The sequence below is a fragment of the Sorex araneus genome, chromosome 2 (genome assembly GCF_027595985.1).
Source record: "Sorex araneus isolate mSorAra2 chromosome 2, mSorAra2.pri, whole genome shotgun sequence".
In the NCBI taxonomy this organism is placed as follows: Eukaryota; Metazoa; Chordata; class Mammalia; order Eulipotyphla; family Soricidae; genus Sorex; species Sorex araneus.
The window spans coordinates 220,823,370-220,844,047 of NC_073303.1; the positions used below are offsets into that span (position 1 = coordinate 220,823,370).

General features: G+C 35.5%; 1 non-coding gene across 1 annotated transcript; it reads left to right on the forward strand.

The window, feature by feature from the left end:
• Positions 1-2,304: 2,304 nt before the first annotated feature.
• On the forward strand, positions 2,305-2,410 carry LOC129402841 (U6 spliceosomal RNA). The gene has a single exon (XR_008628880.1). It is a non-coding gene; the product is annotated as a U6 spliceosomal RNA (small nuclear RNA).
• The last annotated feature ends 18,268 nt before the right edge of the window (positions 2,411-20,678 follow it).

Sequence of the window (20,678 nt, forward strand, 5' to 3'; positions counted from 1 at the left end):
TTGTGACTAAATTTTACGCCTGACTAATGAAACTACCAGGATGGAAACCTGGCAAAGTTTTACACAGAGGTGTCATTGGGAACTATGTCTTTGGGGACAAGAAATAATAACTCTAATAGATATGTAATAGGGTTTTACAGTAGCCTGTTGACAACCCCTACTTAAGGGAATCTCTGAAACTCATATATCCAAATGCAAACAGAACATATTCTGAGTTTACTACAGAAAAGTGCATGTATGCACAGAAGTGCTACTCAATATTACCATGAAATTTAGTTACAATTTTCCATGCAAATAAGTATAGATTTGGTGGAACAGTAGAGATAGTACAGCAGGTAACGTGATTGCCTTGTATATGACTGACCTGGTTCAATGTCCTGCACCAGACTCCTGGCACTACATATGATCTCCAGGCACTGAGAGAATTGACCTTTGAGCAACTAGCTAGGAGTGATCTCTGAGCATATTCGGGTGTGATTCCAATCAAACAAAAACAAAGAAGGAAAAAAAAAACTTTTCTGTGGAGTCTTTAAATTATGGTCTCAGAAATTTCTTGTTAATTTCATTGTTTCTGAATAATACTTTGGTATCACTTGTATCACTTGTCATCCCACTGATGTTTGGTTTGCTTGAGCAGGAGCCAGTAACGTCTCCTTTCGTCCCTGTCTCATGCTAGTATATCACAATGGTATCTATTCACTCCAGGAACAGGAAGAGCCTTAAACTGTTTGTTCAGGGTTTTGACGAAGAAGTCAGACCATCTCATTGGTGGATGACCAGACGGTCTTTTGACGTCCCATGGAATTCAGTCAGTAACAACTCTAGTCCAGCAGTCATCTCTGAATTGCATTACATGTCCGGCCCATCTGATTTTTGACGCCTTGGCAAACAAGAAAGTTCCCTGATTCTTGTCGTCAGAATCAATGTCTCATCAATGGAGGTCAGAACTCCGATTTGTTCTCTCACTCGAGTGAAACGTGATACTCCAAGCATAGCTCTTTCGATTCCTCTTTGGGATACCTGAATAGCGTTCTCATCCTGTTTGCATAGGGCCGAGGTCTCTGAGATGTATATTAGTGCAGGAAGAACAGTGGCGTCAAAAAGATGTGCCCAGAGGTCATTCGTCCTCTTAAGCACTTCTTCAACACTCTTGAAGGCGTTCCACTCTGCTCTCTTCCTCCTGCGCAGTTCTAGTGCCAAGTTGTTCCTCATGTTGATTTCTCGACCCAAGTACACATAGCTGCAGCATTCGGAGATGTTCGTTCCATGCGTTCGATGTGCATTGAGTATGATAGTCATTTTGAAAATGCATATTCTCCAAACTATGAACATGGAATATTTAAGCAATTTCTGCTGTTGTCTACTATTTCTCCTAATAATGATTTATAGGTTTTACATATGTAAGTCTTTCACCTCTCTTGTTAAGTTGAATTGTAGGTATTTCATAATTTTGAACTGGAATGATAGCACAGCAGATAGGGCGTTTGCCTTGCACACCACCAACCCAGGTTAAATTCCTCTGTCCCTCTCAGAGAACCCGGCAAGCTACCGAGAGTATCCTGCCCGCATGGCATGGAGTATTCACTATGCCAAAAACAGTAACAAGTCTCACAATGGAGACATTCCTAGTGTCTGCTCAAGCAAACTGATGAACAACAGGACAACAGTGCAGTACAATGCTTTTGGACGTCACATAAATCCACCTTTGAGTGTAGTAGTAGAATTGGTTGGTGGGGAGTTCAAGCAGTGCTCAGGATGCTTAGGACGCTCAGTGGGGCCCACCAGAGATTCTTGGCCAATCAGTCTGGTGGTTCAATACTAAGCTCATGGATGCAATGATCTTAAACAAGCTTCCACAGCAGTCACAGAAGTCGGGGCATCTAAGCTGTACCAAAGTTGCTTAAGTGACAAGGTGGTACTGGGATGATAGGTGGGTCAGTTATACCTTATATACTGTACTCTTCTAGGACTTGAAGAAGCATTTTATTTCTTTACTAAATCCTTAACTGTATATAGAAATGCAAACCCTAGATTATAGAAACAAAGCTGCATGTAAGAGAAGCTAGAAAAATTGATCTGAAGGAATTTAGGGACAAGATGTAAAGTCAAGTTATCTTCATATGACTAAACTACTAGATACTAAACTGCAGTGAGTATGGACAATAAATACTCTGAAATATGTGTTTATTAATGAGACAGTTTTGGGCTGGAAAAGAACCTGTGATTATTGGTGGAGAGATGTAGATATTTGTTATTGTATTGCAATTAGCATGTCATTTGCCTGTTAAAACTAAAATACAGAACTTGCATATATGGCAGCACATATACTAAAGTTGGAATGATACAGAGAAGATTAGCATGGCCCCTGCACATAGATTACATGCAAATACATGAAGCGCTCCATATTTTAAATACTATGCATTTGTCATTGTGGCCACACGACCTCATATCTCTTCATTCTCTGCAATGGAAAACAAATTATCAAATTCTTCCTTTCCAGCAGGTCCAACTTTGGGGGGGTACTCCAAACAATAATTGTGAGTTTTTTATTGAAATATTGAATGTGATCAAGGTAAAGAGAAAGTAAAGTGAAATTTATCAGGTACACAGGAAGGGTGAGGGTTGGAGGAGTGGGGGAGTCGATGGGGGAGGTATACTGTGGTTCTTGGTAGTGGAATCTGTGCACTGGTGAAGGGATGGGTGTTTTGTGAACATTATATAACTGAGACTTAAGCCTGAAAGCTTTGTAACTTTCCACATGGTGATTCAATTAAATAAATAAATAAAATAAAATAAAAAAAGAAAAGATGAAATCATGAAATTTGTATATAAGTGGATGAACATAGAAAGTATCATGCTAAGTGAAATGAGTTTGAAAGAGAGGAACAGACATAGACTGAAACTTAAGGACATGGTTTAAAAGCCAGCCTTACATGCTGTGGGCAAAAGCAGTTGGGATAGAGAAGGGACCACTAAGTAAATGATGGTTGGAGAGATAGCTTGGAAAGGGAAATGTGTGCTGAAAGTAGACTATGGACCAAACATGATGGCCACTTAGTACCATATTGTTATTGCAACCCATAACACCCAAAAGGAGAGAGAGAGAATAAGAGGGAATGTGCCTGTCACAGGAAGAGCGGATGGGAAGGGATGGGAGTGGCAGGAGGGTTACTGGGAACACTGGTGGTAGAGAATGGGCACTGGTGGAGGAGTGGGTACTCGATCATTGTATGACTAAAATGTAATTATAAAAGTTTGTAAGTCTGTAACTGTATCTCATGGTGATTCAATAAAAAATAGTTGCAAGTTAAAACAAAAAAAGAACTTACGACACAAAACCCATGAATTTGAAAGGATATATGCACACCTATGGTCATCCCTGAACTTAGTTGAATAGCCAAACTATAGATAGAATCCAAATACCTAATCACAGATAAATTAATTAAGATGCGTGGCATATGTATATACATAGTGGAATATTAAGCAGCTCCATGTAGCATATTCGATATGCCAAAAACAGTAACAACAAGGCTCACAATGGAGATGTTACTGATGCCCACTCAAGCAAATTGATGAACCACGGGATGAACGACAGTGTGACAGTGCTACAGATTTTTAACTATGCAATACTAGTTTTACAAGAACAGTCCTCAAGTGGCCGTGACACTACAAAAGTCTCAAAGCATGTAAATAATGTATGGCATATCTTTGAGCTAAAGTCATGACACCATATCCACTTTTAAAAATTATTATTGAAGGGCAGATCTAGGGTGGCAAGCAGGGGAGCCTGGGGTTGGTATGCCATGAAACAAGAGTACCCCAAAGAAATGCATAAATTCCTATATTCCTACAATCTCCCAAGACTGAACCCAGAAGACTTGGAATACGTGAATAGACTCATTAATATCAAGGAAATTGAAACTGTGATCAAAAGTGTTCCCAAAAACAAAAGCCCAGGTCAAGATGGATTCACTAGCGAATTCTTCCAAACATTTCAAGAGGACCTGTTGCCAGTTCTTCTCAAGTTTTTCCAGGAAATTGAAAAACCAGGAACTCTCCCAAACAGTTTCTATGAGGCACATCCCTCCACCAGTGCCCATTGTCCTCCACCAATGTTTCCAGTATCCCTCTCACCACCCCCACCCCATCCCACACCACCCCACCCTGCCTCTGTGGCAGGGCATTCCCCTTTGTTCTCTCTCCTTTTGGGTGTTGAAGTTTGCAATAGAGGTATTGAGTGGCAATCATGTTCGGTCTATAATCTACTTTAATCTCGCATCTTTCAACCAAAATGGGTCCTCCCAACATCCATCCTCCACTTGGAGTTCTCTTTGTTATCTCTGCTGCCTGTATAATGCTTTGGGTAGTATTGCCATTTTGACAATGTTGATTCTCCCTATCCATGAGGGGGGAGGAGGGGAGATATGTTTCCATTTCCTAATGTTCTTTTTTATTTCATGAAGTAGCTTTTTATAGTTTTCTTTGTAGAGGTAGGAAGGCCTTTCGATGTTGATTTTGCTACCAGAGTGGGGATAGCCTGCACCCAGAGGGCAAGGGGTGGAGAGATGAGTGGGGGAGAGGCAGAAAAAAAGAGTCATGGAGTCATCAGAGAGAAGATATCAGTAAGAATCCAGAGGTCAGAGTCAGAAAGAGAATCCGGAGATCTGGGATCTAGGAACGAGGGGCTAGGAAGGAAGGTCTGTGAGATGGAAGAGATGAGAGATTGAATAAATGGCAACTAATCAGCAACCAGGTTTGTCCTCGTTCTTCTTTCATCTAAACCATGGCATGGGTCATCCCATCTGGGCGAGTGGTTCAAGACCCCCCAACCAGGGCAGTGAGAGGGAGAGCATCTGGGGTTCCCCTGGCAGCCTCAGAGATTAAACACAGAGTAAAAACTAATACAAATTTTTTTAAATTTTATGTAAACTGTAATTCTCTAAACAAATGTAGGTTAATTTAAATTTATTGATTAAATTTAAAATTGGACAAATTTTGAGAATTACACCATTAGATACAGTGGATAGATTGTTAGATATCTGTTAAGATCCCTGTCTTATCTATGGGTGACAATTTTTCTATCCCCATCGTTGCAAGTTTTCCTGGGCACTGTTAGGAGTAATCACTGAACACTGAGTCACTAGTAATACCTACCTGAGCACAGTTGGTTTGGCCCAACCCCACTCCTTGAAAAACAACAAAACTAAATCATAACGCATAGTATAATGTTTGACATATAGTGGATAGAGCACTGTGGTCCACCATGGGTTAATCCTTGCCATCCCATGTAGTCTTTTGGGCCCTGCAAGCATTGATCATCAGTTGAACACAGAGTCAGGATTCGCCCTGAGCAAGCCACATGTTAATTCAAGACCCAAAAATGTTTTATTCTGATACTTTTAATAAGTTCATGTTAATATTTGACATTAAGTGACTTTGTTTAGGCCTCATGAATACCTTATGTATGATATGAACATAACTTCTGGAAGTAAGGAATAGAAATATAAATACAATAAATTTTTTGAAGAAATGTGCAGCAATAAATATTCAAAAGTAGTGTCTACTTATTTTTTAAGCTCTTAATAACTTATAAACATCAATATTTCATTAATAACAAGTTCATTATATTTTTATTAACTCGCAGATACAACTCCCAAAAGATAGTTAGTCATACCTATTCTATTTCATAGTGTTACTTTTTACCTTTTTTGGGGAAAGGGAGCACCCCAATTGTTGTTCAGGGGTGACTCCTGGCTCTGCACTAAAAAATCACTCCTGGGAATACTTGGGGTACCATGTGGGTAGCTGGGAATCAAACTTACGTCGTCCATTGCAAGGCAACTGTCCTACCAACAGTACTCTTGGCCTCTCAGACTGTAAGTTTTAAGATTTTTCCTACCTTGTTGGACTTTCTGAACTGACACAATATGACACCAACTTTATTAGCTCATTTCTGAACATATGATAAAATAGTTGATTATTCTCTTCTTTGTTGGTGAATTAAATAAATTAGAACATTACAAATTTTATGTCACAGTATACTATTTAACAAATGTTTAATTGTTTAATAATAAAACAAATACTTCACTGTTCATAGTTGACATTTGCTCTCAGGGATAAATGTCCTGGAAGTGAACTTTTGACAATACAAACTATGTTTACAACTAACAGTTTTCAGGTTGCTGTGATACTACCAAAGTTCTCGAAGAACAAAAGCCATGTACTGCACTCTTTGAGTTATATTCATAACTCCCATATCAACTTCTAAAGATCATTATTGACCCCTACTTCAGATGGAATCTTGGTGACAAAGAGCCTCCACAAGCAAGGCCCAGTTATTTGGGTTCCAGGACTGTATCTCTAGGTTTCGTGGCAACCTAGGATCCAGGCTGCCCCTCCCCAGGTCCCTGCCCACCCAGCTGATTGGCTATCACGTTCACAAGTTGCCTCTAGGCTCCATCTTAGCACACCAACATCCCTGCCCAGAGACTCCCAACTGAATCCCATAATGGATTAGTGCCATACAGAGATGTCTCTGGAACCCAATCATTTACACTTTAAAAATTTACACTTACAATCACGGCCATGTGAGGTCTTATGATATTCAAAATGAGCAATGAAAAATAAAATATCTAGCATCTGCCCCTGGCAGGTAGTTTGAATGGTGGTGGGAAATTTTGAGCTAAACTAATGCCTAAAATTTGATAGAGAGTCTTGGGAAATTGTATGCCATAGAGGCAGGGTGAGGCCTGGGAAGTGGGTGTCAGAAAATGTGCACTGGTGGAGGGATGGGTGTTTCATCATTGTATGGCTGAATCTCAAACATGAAAGCTTTGCAACTCTATCTCATGGTGATAAAATTTAAAAAAAAAGCAATGTGAAGTTTGTGCCCAATTCAAACAGCTTAATAAGTGGCTGAACAAATAGCAGTATACTCCTACATTATTTAAAATAAAATAAAATAAAATAAAGTAAAATAATGATTCAGTCACACTGACCATTGGTAGAACATACACCTGCCTCAGTGTTCATATGGAGTATTGGACAATTAATGTGCATTGGCCATATGCAAGGTAAGAGCCTAATTAACCTGTACAATTTCATCAGAGTTCAATAGAGTATATATGTATTTGTGTGTATATATACAATATTTTTAGAAAAAAGTTTATTAGAGGAACGATAAAGGGATGCAGGCAACTTACCAGATTAGGGGAGGTGCCTTCAAAAGAAGGATTCCCCTCACATATTTTTAATGGCTTCAGTTCTCCTAGACATTATACTTTAGTCATCAGACATTGCATATGTCTTAGACATAACACATTAGGTATAAATTATGTTGAATTAAAATATAATGAATGAATTTGTTTTGCTGTAAGTAAATAATATTTGATCATTTATCCAATTGACTACACTTATTTTTAGAAATTTTTCTTTTTGCTGTTTTTTACTATGCTCTGTTGGATTTTTGGGGCATAGAATCAAGTAAATTACAAAAGTAATAATTCCCCATTGAAAGTGTATAATTAGCAATTATGTTATCTTGTTTGGAGAATATAATGACTCTGGTGTGAAGGGCTATTTTGTTCTTGCATTTCTATTACCAATTTTAAAAATTGTAATGCATTATTATTTTCCACCAATAAATGTGTAAATATTAGAAATGAATATGCTAGAGATAGAAACCTGGAATTTTGTAGTTTTAGCTACATAAACTAAGATTGTAGACATTTTAAATAATATGCTAAAGTATAATTAGTGTTGGAAAATTTCAAAGAGAAAGAAATTAGAGATCAAAAAAGACAATATGAGATAAAGTCATTAACTGCATAATTATTTTACAATGAATAACTTACATATTATTATTTCATTTATTATTAAAAGTCTAAACCTACCCCAACTGTATTCTTCCTACCATTTAAACTAGTCCCTACTGTCTTGTTTGATAACTTCTGGAACAAAATACAGATTCATCAAAAAAATTAAGCATAAATGCCTCAAAATTCCAGTATTTTGCACAATGTAAATTAAAGCAACTGCTGATAGAATCAAAACCAAATGTGTCTACTATTTTATCTTTTGTTTGTATTTGAAATGCACTCAATGGTGTACAAGTAAGTGTACTCCTGATTTTTCATTCAGAGTTTATGTGTGGGGTACTCAGGGAACCATATGTCGTGCTAGGGATTGAATTGGGATTGTCTGTGTGAAAGGCATGAACATTACTACCTGTTCGATCTCAATAGCCTCTTTAATTTTTACTTTGTGATTAATAATTATAAAATATTTTATAGCATAGTCTTAAGGACATAAAACTCGTTCAATATGCTAAATTCTCTGGCCAACGATCATATTCATTGCACATTAAACTTGACAACCAGAAGCTGAGCAAACACTGTCAGTCACTGTAGAGACATATTTCCTCTATTACAATCATTTAAATGTACATTCTTAGAACTTTTTAAATAGAATTCCAGAAATGCATTATTTCTTTAAGTAATGCAAACAATCCAAATAGATGGTAAATGTACAACAGAAGTTGTAATTAGGGTTTTATTGTCACTCCTTAGTCAATGAACTATAAAGCTGTTTTAGCCTTAGAAAAAGATCAAAATTATCACAAATAGTTCTTACTTGATTATAAAAATCATTATCAAACTTAGACAATCCTCTAGACAGGCACATACATATTCATCAAACTAGAAGGAAACTTTCCTTGTTTGTATGTTTTGGCATCACATCGTGCTGTGTCACAGGCGTACTTGTTCTCTGAGTGTAGAGATCACTCCTGGGAGTGCATGGGGAACATACAGGCTGCTGGGGAAAAAACCCGGGTGGGCTGTGTGCAAGGCAGTTGCCCTCCCAGCTGTCCTACCTACTCTAACCCTGAAGTAGAAGGAAATGGTAGGAGAAAAAAATTACTCTGATGGCTAGACATAAATTTTAAAATTAAGGATGCTGCAAAAATATACCAAAATTAAAAGGTAAACTATCAGATAGTTTACTCAGTTGGGGTACTTACTCTCAGCTGTGCTCTGGGACAACTCTGATCAGCTAAAAGCTACATGCAAGACAAGCTCCTTAACCCCTGTGATATCTCAAGAGCAGTAGTTTTTTAAAAATATCATTCAAGGCATTTTTCACTTGTTTGTTTCTCAGAGTATAAATAAATGGGTTTAACATGGGAGAGATGGAAGTAACAAATACTGCTGCGACCTTATTAGTAGCCATTTCCTCTTTTGCAGAAGGTTTGATATAGATGAAGATACAGCTGCCATAACTGATGGAAACAACAATGAAGTGGGAGGAACAGGTGGAAAATGCCTTTTTCTTCTGTTGAGCAGAGGGGAACCCAAGAATCGTGCAAATGATACTTCCATAGGACCAAACCACAAACATGAGAGTCACCAGTAGGAAAAATGAACAGCTGAAAAGAACCATCTTCTCTATGAATTCTGTATCAGAACATGAGCTCTTCAGGAGGGGATTAGCATCACAGATAAAATGGTCCATTTCAGAGTTACAGAATTCCAGGGTCAACCCATAGCCTAGTGGTGGTATTAAGAGCAGCAGTGTAATTATCCAACAGCCAGAGAGAAGTTTTTTGCAAACCATGGGATTCATGATAGTATTGTAATGAAGGGGTTTGCAGATGGCAACATAACGATCATAGGACATGGCTGCCAGAAGAAAGAATTCTACTATTCCAAATAGATCTACAAAAAATATCTGACATATACAAGAGTTATAGGTAATGGTTCTGTCTCCTGTTGCTATACTGTACAAGAATCTAGGGATGCAGGCAGATGTGAATGAGATTTCTAAGAAGGAAAAGTTTTGCAGAAAATAGTACATGGCAGTTTTTAGGTGGGCATCCACAAAGGTCAGAATGATGATAGCCAGGTTTCCAAGAAGGCTCAACATGTAGGCAATAAATAGAAATATGAAAAGTAGAATCTGCAGTTGTGGGTCATCTGTCAATCCCAGGAGGATGAATGTGGTTATTGTTGTTTGATTTGTCATGCCTGGCTTCTGAGTCTTCTTGATCTGTATGTAAAAGTGAGAGTGATGTGTGAGTGATAAAGAAAACAATGTTTCTTTCACTTGGATTTTGTTTAGAATTGTCAATTATTTAGTTTTTTATATGATTTGTATTCCAAATCTTATGTACTCTTCCATAGTTTAATGGTATTCACTTCATTTGAGACCTTGATTTTTCAATATCCTAAGGAAAACTTAAATAATTAGTTTTTATTTCCATAAATAGGGAAAACTTAAATAATAGTTTGATATTTCACATGGAATCAGATAAAAAAATTTGTATAAATTTGCACCTTTTCATCCAGGATGAGAATTTTTTGTAACGGGCTAAAGATACAGTACTGCCGGGAAGCTTTGGCCCTACATATTGCCTACCCAGGTTGGATTCTCAACACTGCATGTGTCTCCTGGGTTTTGGCTGGAGTAATCCCAGAGAGGGTGCTAAAACTATTCCCAGTCTATCTTGGTTAGTTATGATTCAAAGCAAAAAATAAATAAATGAATGAATAAATAAATTAAAAGAAGAAGAAAAGAAAAAAGAGAATTCCTTTAAATTTTGGAATGGGGAAGATATAGGGAAAACCTGCTGAATTTTGGTATTTCTGGATTTGAACACAGGAATATTTTCTGTTCCATGCTGGGGAATTTATCTAGTACTGGGGATTGAACCTTGGTCACCTAGTAAGAAAAGTACTTTAAACTCTGTATTTTCTTTCCAGACCCATGGTCAAGAGTTTTAAAATAATATCCAAACATTGATATCACTGCCATTTTGATTCATTTTTCCATATATCATAAAAATGGGCTGGAGTGACAGCACAGCGAGTAGGGTGTTTGTATTGCATGAGGCCAATCCGGGTTCGATTCCTCTGTCCCTCTCAGAGACCCTGGCAAGCTCCCAAAAGTATCCCGCTTGCACGGCAGAGCCTGGCAAGGTACCTGTGGCATATACGATATGCCAAAATCAGTAAAAACAAGTCTCAGAATGAGACATTACTGGTGCCTGCTGGAGCAAATCGATGAGCAATGGGATGACAGTGATACAGTGATCATACGAATGCAGATTATTTTAATTCTTAAAGGAAATATCTTTAAAAAAGAAAGTAATTATCACATTTTGTTTCATGTCTTATGACAATTGAAAAATATTTTTATTACAATAAATATATATGCTATGCATTTATAAACCATAATGATCTCTTTAAATATTTCTTTGGGTCACTGCAATGAATATTCCTTGCCTTTTTGAACTCACTCACTAACTATTTATTTTATTTCTCTTATGTAAAATAGAGATTGGAACATATGATGCAAGTTTGAATAAAATACTGATTTTGTTACTCACAATGAAAAGTTAAGAAGACTGTATATCATGCTCACTTTTAGGTGAGTTAGTCTCTGTTTTTGATAAAACATTTGTATTCTTTCCTTAATTTAGTCACTGATATTATTATTAACTCTGTGGTATCCATGGTCTAATTTCAATTAAGATAAAAGTTTTCTACAACTTTTAATTTCCAGATTTGTTCCCCAGTTCTATGACACAACTTCTAGAGAAACCAAAGCAGAAAAAAAAAGTCACTGGGTGAGAACTCTTGGTTCCAATTCAAACCATCAACAAATCAAGCTGACTGTTCCAGGGGGTGATTTTTAGGCTTCCAGAGTGCTGCTGGGAAGTTCTTTGATTATTATTTTTAATTTGTTGATATCTTACTAGTTCAAATCAAAGTTAGCCACTTTAGTTTTTTTTTTTTGAAGTTGACATTTTCCTCTACATTTTACACTCAAGACCTTTCACTTGCATCAGAATCCTCATTCTTATGCTTTTTCTGTTTCTGATTTTCCTTCATGGATTTCCTTTATTTTGTACTTATTTAATGACATTTACATTTGTCAGACTTCACTCCTCTGTTTCCTTTTGTGTTTCTTCTCTGTTCTTAATGAACACTCACTGTGCACTGAGTTCAATTTTGTGTTTAAGATATGATGTGTCTAATATACATATATGAACACACTGTTGAAATCAGGAATCTTCCTATTTTACTAACAGCTTCATATCCATTATGGAATGACCTTGCCCTTAGTCCTGTATTGTTTCTTGTCTCATTCTTCGCTTATTATACGCAAATGAAAAGCCAACATTTACCTCTCTATTTTCCAAATTGAAATCTGTCATGCTTCTTTGTTATCTCCTGTTTCCACAATTGTGTCTCTGATATCTAAATATCAGATTCTTCTTCAAAACTGAGCATAAGAGTTTTTACTTGGAGTTTGCCCAGAAGTTGCTCCATTTTTGTTCCCCAGGAAAGCCCATGGATTATGTAGCATATCTTCTAATACCTTTGTTTCCAATGCTTCTTCCAGACCATCATGAGATTTTCCTGATCAACAAATAGAGTCAAATAAATTCATAGAAATATGAATTAATTTAAATGGAATCTGAACTGCCAATTTAAATATTTTAAATTGTATACTAATGTATTCCCTACTTCTAGCAGACAGGAGAATGTCTTTAAAACTTATAGTCACCTAGAAATAGAGGAAAATTGATTCAGTTTGCAGGCTATGTGGAGCATTTATCATTTTCCCAATACTGAAACAGCACATAGTTTATATCACATTAGAGGAAATAGATGCCTAGATTATGTATTCAAATAAATTGGTATATTAGAAGAGGCATAGTAGTGGTTGTTGTGATATACTAATATTGTACTGAAAAATATAAAGAATTATTTACACCCTTGTTTTTCAGTGTATCTGGACAGATGCAATCAATTTTATAGATAGAGAAGAGTATGCTACAAGTTTGTATTTCTAGATTTGTTGATTTATACAGCAGTCGAGCTTGAAGGTTTAATAAATTTTATACCTGGGAGATTTTTCTGGAGATCTGCTAAAACAATATGACTAAATGATGTGAAAAAAAAAACCAGTAGAAACTTTCATATGTTTGATTCTTCTCTCACTTTACATATATTTTTATATTCCTGAAAGTTACATTATACTATTATCTAAAAGGTTATATACATGTCTTCTTTTAATACTAAATTATAATTGCAGCTCACAATTTGTGCCTCTACAATTCTGATTAAAGAATAAGATTCATTCATAAGAAAAAATTAAAAATACTCAACAAGAAGAACGCCTACTTTGTATATTCATCTTTTTGTCTTTTAGCATAGTATATCAGTGACCGTAGATTATTTGGTAATTAGTCATTGATTCCTTTGTTCCTATTTTTGTGCCACTCAGCAGTGCTTAGGTCTTAGTGCTGGGTCTGCACTCAGGGATCACTCCTGATGGTGCTTGAGTGACCACATGTGTTTCTGGGGATTAAACCTTGGTAAGCCATATGGAAAGCAAATACCCTGCTTGCTATTCTATTTTTCAATATCTTGATGACTTTAAAGGTTAGAAGAGTGAAGAGGAATGTATTTAGAAAAGTTTGTCTACAGACAGGTTATCACTCATTATTGGTCAAATAAGGCACAAAACCCACTTTAAAATGGCATTGATCTGTTTCACCTTTTCCTTTGTAACACATGGTTTTGAAATTTTATCTTTTAATCATGATTTTAGGGCAAAGGAATATCATGACCACTCTCTTATTTAGAGAGGAATTATATTTGTTAGTGTAGTTGTAGGAGCGAACCTTAACAATATGTAAATAAGCAAGACATTTTGTTATCATGATTTTAGGGCAAAGGAATATGATGACCACTCTCTTATTTGTAAAGGGATTATATTTATTAGTGTAGTTTTACGAGCAAACCGTAACAATATGTAAATAAGACATTTTTGTATTAGAGAAAAATTTTTGGTATCCTACAGAATGGGAGAAAATATTACAGATAACATCCATTTGACAATCTGGTTGTTTCATAACTTCATAATAAATTCACAAAACTAAATAAGAATACAGTCTTTGAAAACATGGGAGAAAAAACTGAGCAGACAAGGAGACACAGAGATGGCCCTTATGCATATAAAAAACCCAATTCATTATAACTAGTTATCAGTGTAACAGAAACCAAAACATCGATAAAATATAGCTCAAACCTGTGAGAATGTCTAGCATGAAGCTAAGCAGATACCAGCTCCCTGCTGGAGATAGGGAGAAAAGAAACTTCAAACTCTGTAAGAAGGAATACAAACTGTTTTTAGTTTCCATGAAATGCAATAGAAAATATCTGAACAAACAAAAAATAGATCAGTCATATGTTGCAGTAGGTTAGTAACTAAATAATGCTAAAATTGTATATTTCTAAAATTTTTATATTTGTAATTTAAGATTACAGATTTCATGTAAATAGAATATGCTCATGAATGAAGTCCATTGTTATGAATAACAAATCAAATATTTGTAAAATTCAATTAATAAATACAGAGTAAAATTACAATTTACACGAATGCAAAACGTTTCCTACATTAAAATATTAGTAAAGAAAATTTTTTCAAAGATAAAAATTTTGAAAAAATTTTGTCAAAGATAATGTATAAAAATACTTCAAAGGAATATATTTTAAAATTTCTTAATCTTTTTATATCATAGAAAACACATAACAATGCAAAAATTTATCTTTATCTTATTGTCTGATGATATACTCTACCAGCTCATAACTTTTAGAAGTATTTTTATCAAGGGCTTGAGGTTTTTTTTGGTATGATATTATGTTCTCTGGAAGCAGTGATAGATCAATTTCTTTTCCAATTTTGTTTCATTCAATTTTTCTGTCTTGTCTAATTGCATTAGTTAGGACTCAGCTGGAGCGATAACACAGTGAGTAGGGCATTTGCCTTGCATGCAGCCAAGCCAGGTTCAATTCCTCTGCCCCTCTCAGAGAGCCTAGCAAGCTACCGACAGTGTATCACCCCCATGGTAGAGCCTGGCAAGCTACCCGTGGCGTATTCGATTTGCCAAAAACAGTAACAACAAGTCTCATAATGGAGACGTTACTGGTGCCCGTTTGAGAGAATCGATGAGCAATGGGATGGCAGTGACAGTGACAGTATGATGTTGAGTATGAGTAGCACATGTGGATATCTTTGATTTGTTTCTTTTATAAAAAGATATTGAAGATTTTCACATTTAAGGATGTTAGATCTGAGCTTTTGTGTATATTGTCTTTATGCTATGGACATAAATTTCTATATTTCCACTTGGTGTAAAGTTTTTATCATGAATGCATGCTTAATCTTGTCAGAGAAGTCAAAAGCCATCACATATCCATATCTAGCAATCAATCTAACAAAGAAGTTGAAAAACTCTTGAGTTTTAACTATTTATTTCTGAAAGAAATAGCAGAACAGAATGAAATGAAAACAATCCTGCAATATACCTGAAGGATTGTCATCATTCAACTAACCTTCTTCAAGGCAGTTTAAGGATGCAATGTTATCTCCATTAAATGTTCCAAAGTGTTATGTAGTGACATAGTAATGCACTTCTAAAATTACAAACTAATCATAAAACTTTAGTAGCCAAAATAACTCCTAGACAAAGATAGATTGTAAGATCTCTAAATTGAATTGAGATCCTAAATATAAACCCTTAAACGTTCAAAAAAGATTTTACAACAAATTAATGTATGAGATGGGGCAAAAGAACCTCTTCAAGAAATGGTGCTGGGAAATCTGTTTAGCCATATGTAAAAAAATGAATGTAGACCTCTATCCCATGCCATAAAAAATGGTCAACTCACAATGTGATTAATGACCTTAATAATAAATCTATTTCTATAAAATACATGTAGGAAACCATCAGAGAACTATTTCAGGCCTTTTTATGAGAGGAGCCTTCAATGATACAACCACAGTGGAAAATCAAATAAAAGAGAAAAAAATAAGTGGGAGTATTCCATATCTATAAAATCTTCTACATTGCTTTAGAAAAAGTTTCAAATGGTTTAACAATTTAGGAATATTGATTGCAATATTGCACACAGAATGTTTATGCATGAAGGAAATTGAAATCTTTTTGTGTATGTTTTGATTGTTTGGAACCCCACCTAACAGTTCTGAGGACTGACTCTGGTTTGGCCTTTGACTCAAAGCTCAGGGATCAATCTAGGCAGGGCTTGGGGGCATCATGGGTGTGGGGATCAAATTCAGGCCAGCCATTTGCAAGGCAAGTGCCCTACCCTCTGTACTATGGCTCTAACCTAGGGAGTTAAAATCTTGACCCATAATTATTCTTTCTTTAATATCCTCTTTGCTCATATTATTTGCTATTCGCTTTACTCTGAAACTTATGATCTTACATTTTCACATCAAACAAAATCCCCTGTGACCAGTGTGTTTCATTTCCTGTATTATTCATATACCAGGTGAACTTTGCTGACTATAATTATATGCTAGTAGTTATGTATTTAAGGCCAAAGATTGTTCCAATTTCCAATTTCAGTATAAAGCATTATATTTCCAAATTTTTTCTCAAGCATTAGTATGTAGTAAATGATATAGGAAGATATTTCCAATAGTTGACAAAAACTTCAAGGAAATAATTTTCCTCCATGGTAACATAAAAAGAAATTCAACCCCAGAAGTATTATTAGCTAACTCTACTTTAGTTTCCAGATACTTACTCTAGATTATACCTATAGGAATTTCATGTACGTATTTTATCAGTGCCTTGATTATTCAGATTTTATTTTTTCCCTATCAAGAAAATAACAGCCCTATCAAGACAATAACAGATGATAGTCATGATTTTCTAAAAATTAAAATGTCTATAATTAGTAAGCTAATAATATGTTATAACAGAGAAAATTTCATCTTGATAGAGTAAAACCATCTGGTATTCTCAAAATCTTCAAACAGATTCTCTGGATATTGTTGATCCACTTCACATTCCATGCTATGATAATCAGGGAGATCAAATTTTGATAAAATAAATTAATCTATGCATATTTTATTTTAAGTATATGTCCATTAATGTTTTCATTTAATTAAATTGGTAAAACCAGTTGCAATGATGTTACAATTTTTATACTAATTAGGTGGTATAGGTTTACCTTGGTATAAAAATATATTTTGAAATAACATTATGAGGAATTTTACTTCAAAGTATTCAGGAAGGTTTTTTATTCTAATTGCATACTTGAATTCATTTGAAAACATGCTTCTCCTGATCATCTGATAAAGGAAAAGTAAACAGGAAATATATGAATTTTCATAATGCATGTATTAAATGTGATTTGTTTTTATTTCAGTTGTCTTGAACAAAATGACAAAAATTTTTAATTTTTCTGAAAATATCTGGCTTGTTATTGCTCTTTTTAAAAAAGAGGCATGAATTATGTATCTCACACCAAAAAATTAACATAGAAAGAAATTCAACCCCAAGAGTATTATTATCTAACTCTACTGTAGTTTCTAGATATTTACTCTAGATTATACCTGTAAGAATTCCATATGTGTATTTTATCAGTGCCTAGATTATTCAGGTTTTATTTTTTCCTCTTTCAAAATAATAACAGATGATAGTCATGATTTTCTAAAAATTAAAATGTCTATAATTAGTAAGCTAATAATATGTGATAACAGCAATAATTTCATTTTGATAGAGAATAACCATCTGGTATTCTCAAAATCTTCAAACAGATTCTCTGGATATTGAACTTTCTAAAACAAATGATAAAATTCTTCATCTCTCAGGACTTTAAGAGTATTATTGGAACAAAAACCCATGTCCTAAAGGTTCAACATTGCTGATCCACCTCACATTCCATGCTTATGATAATCAGGAAGAAAGAATTTTGATAAAGCAAATTAATCTACCCATATTTTCTTTTAAGTGTATTTCCATTAATATTTTCATTTAATTAAATTGGTAAAACCAGTTGCAATAATGTTAACTATTTTTGTGCTATTTAGGAGATATAGGTTTACCTTGGTTTAAAAATACATTTTGAAATAACATTATCAGAATTTTTTTTCTTTGCCTTTTGGGTCACACCCGGTGTTGTTCAGGGGTTTCTCCTGGCTCTGCACTCAGGAATCACTCCTGGCAGTGCTCGGAGGACCATATGGGATGCAGGGAATCGAACCCGGATTGGCATCGAGCAAGGCAAATGCCCTAACCCACTGTGCCATCCTTCCAGCCCCCAGAAATTTTTCTTCAAAGTACTCAGAAAGATTTTTTATTCAAATTGCAAACTTGAATTCATTTGCAAATATGCTTCACCTGATCATCTGATGAAGGAAAAGTAAACAGGAAATATATGAACTTTCATAATGCTTGGAAAAATGATTTTATTTAATTGTGATTTGTTTGTATTTCAATTGTCTAAAAAAATGAAAAAAGTTTTAATTTTTCTGAAATATCTGGATTGTTATAGCTCTTTTTTTCAAAAAGACATAAATTATATATCTCACACCAAAAACCTAAAACACAAGTAAAAGAAATATACTAATATTAGAAAATTCTAGACTACTTACCAATAGAATGGAAGGTAATACAGCCTAAGTTGAACACATAGACATGGTAGTTCAGCATATTTCTAAGTGTCTCTCCTTGTTACCACCCATTGATGGAATATTAAGAATTTTCAGTTCATCTTGAATGAAAAGTCATTCTTGAAGAGCCTAATCTACTTTCAATCTAGGAACTGAGTGTTGGTAACTCAGTACTAAAATAAAATTGTTTCTTTAGTAGTCTGACATATATAAGATAACTTTTAAAAGATACAGAAACAGATAGAATCTAATTGCTCTAGACAAAGATATGAGTGTCTTTTTTTTTTTGGTAGGTGTAACAAGTAGTAGTTCTCAGGACTTACTCCTGACTCCACACCCAGGGATCACTGCAATTGGGACTGGACAGAGAACCCGGCATGCAAAGCACTCACCCTTCCTGCTACACTTACTCCAGCCAAAGATAGAATTTCAAAGAATGGATTGGGGAAAATGTTTTATTACCAGAGTGTCTTGTGATACAGAAGTCACTCTATGTAAAAATGAGTGGCCCTTGTAACTGAAGTTCAAACATGAGTAATGAAACTAAGAATGGAAAAATGGCCAAGACATATGCAGAGGTGTCATTGGGAACCATGTCTTTGGGGACTAGAAATAATAACTCTCCTAGATAGTAACAAGGGTTTAACAGTTGCCTGTTGACAACCCGTCATTAGGGAATCTCTAAAGTTCATACACCCAAGTGTAAACAGAATATATACTGATTTTTATACTGATTTTAATATAAAAATATATGTATACATACAAAGAAGTGCTACCCAATGTTACCATGAAACATAGCTACAGTTATCCATGCAAATAAATACAGATTTGGTGGGACCGTAGATATAGTATAGCAGGTAAAGTGATTGCCTTGTATATGACTGACCAGGGTTCAATGGCCTGCTCCACACTCCTAACTCTACATATAGTCTTCAGGTACGGTCAGGATTGATCACTGAACACCAAGCTAGGAGTGAGCCCTGAGCACATTCAGGTGTGATCCCAATAAAAAAAGACACAGGAGGGAAAAAAAGCTTTACAGTGGAGTCACTGTCACTGTCACAGACATCCTGTTGTTCATCGATTTGCTCGAGTGGGCACCAGTAACATCTCCATTGTGAGACTTGTTACTCTTTTTGGCATATGAAATACGCTTTGGATGGCTTGTTCAGGCTCTGGCATGTGGGTGGGATACTCTCGGTAGCTCGCTAGTTCTCCGAGTGGAACAGAGGAATTGAACCCGGGTCAGCCGTGTGCAAGGCAAAGGTCCTACCCGCTGTGCTATTGCTTCTGTGCAGTATAAGTCTTTAAATTATGGTCTTGGAAATTTCCTGTTAATTGCATTGTATCTGAACATTGCTATGGGTGGGATAGTCATTTTGAAAATGTGTATTTTCTAAACTATGCATGTGGGATCTTTAAACAATTTCTGCTATTGTCTTCTATTTCTTTCAATAGTGTTTTATAAGCAAGCAATAGCACAGAGGTAGGGTGTTTGCCTTTTATGCAGCTGACCCTCGTGTTCGATTTCTCTGCCCCTCTTGTAGAGTGTAGAGCCCGGCAATTACCGAGAGTATCGCGCCTGCACGGCAGAGACTAGCAAGCTACCCATGGTATATTGGATATACCAAAATCAGAAACAATAAGTCTTAGAATGTGAAACGTTTTGGTGCCCGCCCGAGCAAATCCATGAGTAATGGGATGACAGTAACAGTGACAGTGTTTTATAGTTTTCTATATTTAAGTCTTTCAACTCCTTTACTAACTTGAATTGCAAGGTATTTTATATTACTGGACATCACATAAATCCACCATTAAATATAGTAGAGTTGAATACTGGGGATTTCAAACAATGCTCAGGATACTGATGATTCTTAGTGAGTCCAACCTGATATTCTTGCCCAATCAGTCTGGTGGTTTAATACAAGGGTTCATGGATGCAATGCTCATTAAATGAGCTTCCAAAGTAGTCACAAATGGTTGGGCCATCTAGGCTGTTTCAAAGTTGCTTAAGTTGCTACCAATGCACTGGGATGATATGTTGGTCAGTTAGATCTTATATACTGTACTCCTCTAGGACTTGAATAATTATTTTATTTCTTTACTATATCCTTATTTGCATATAGAAATGTAACCCTAGATTACAGAAAATAAAATATACATAAGTGAATCTAGAAAGGATC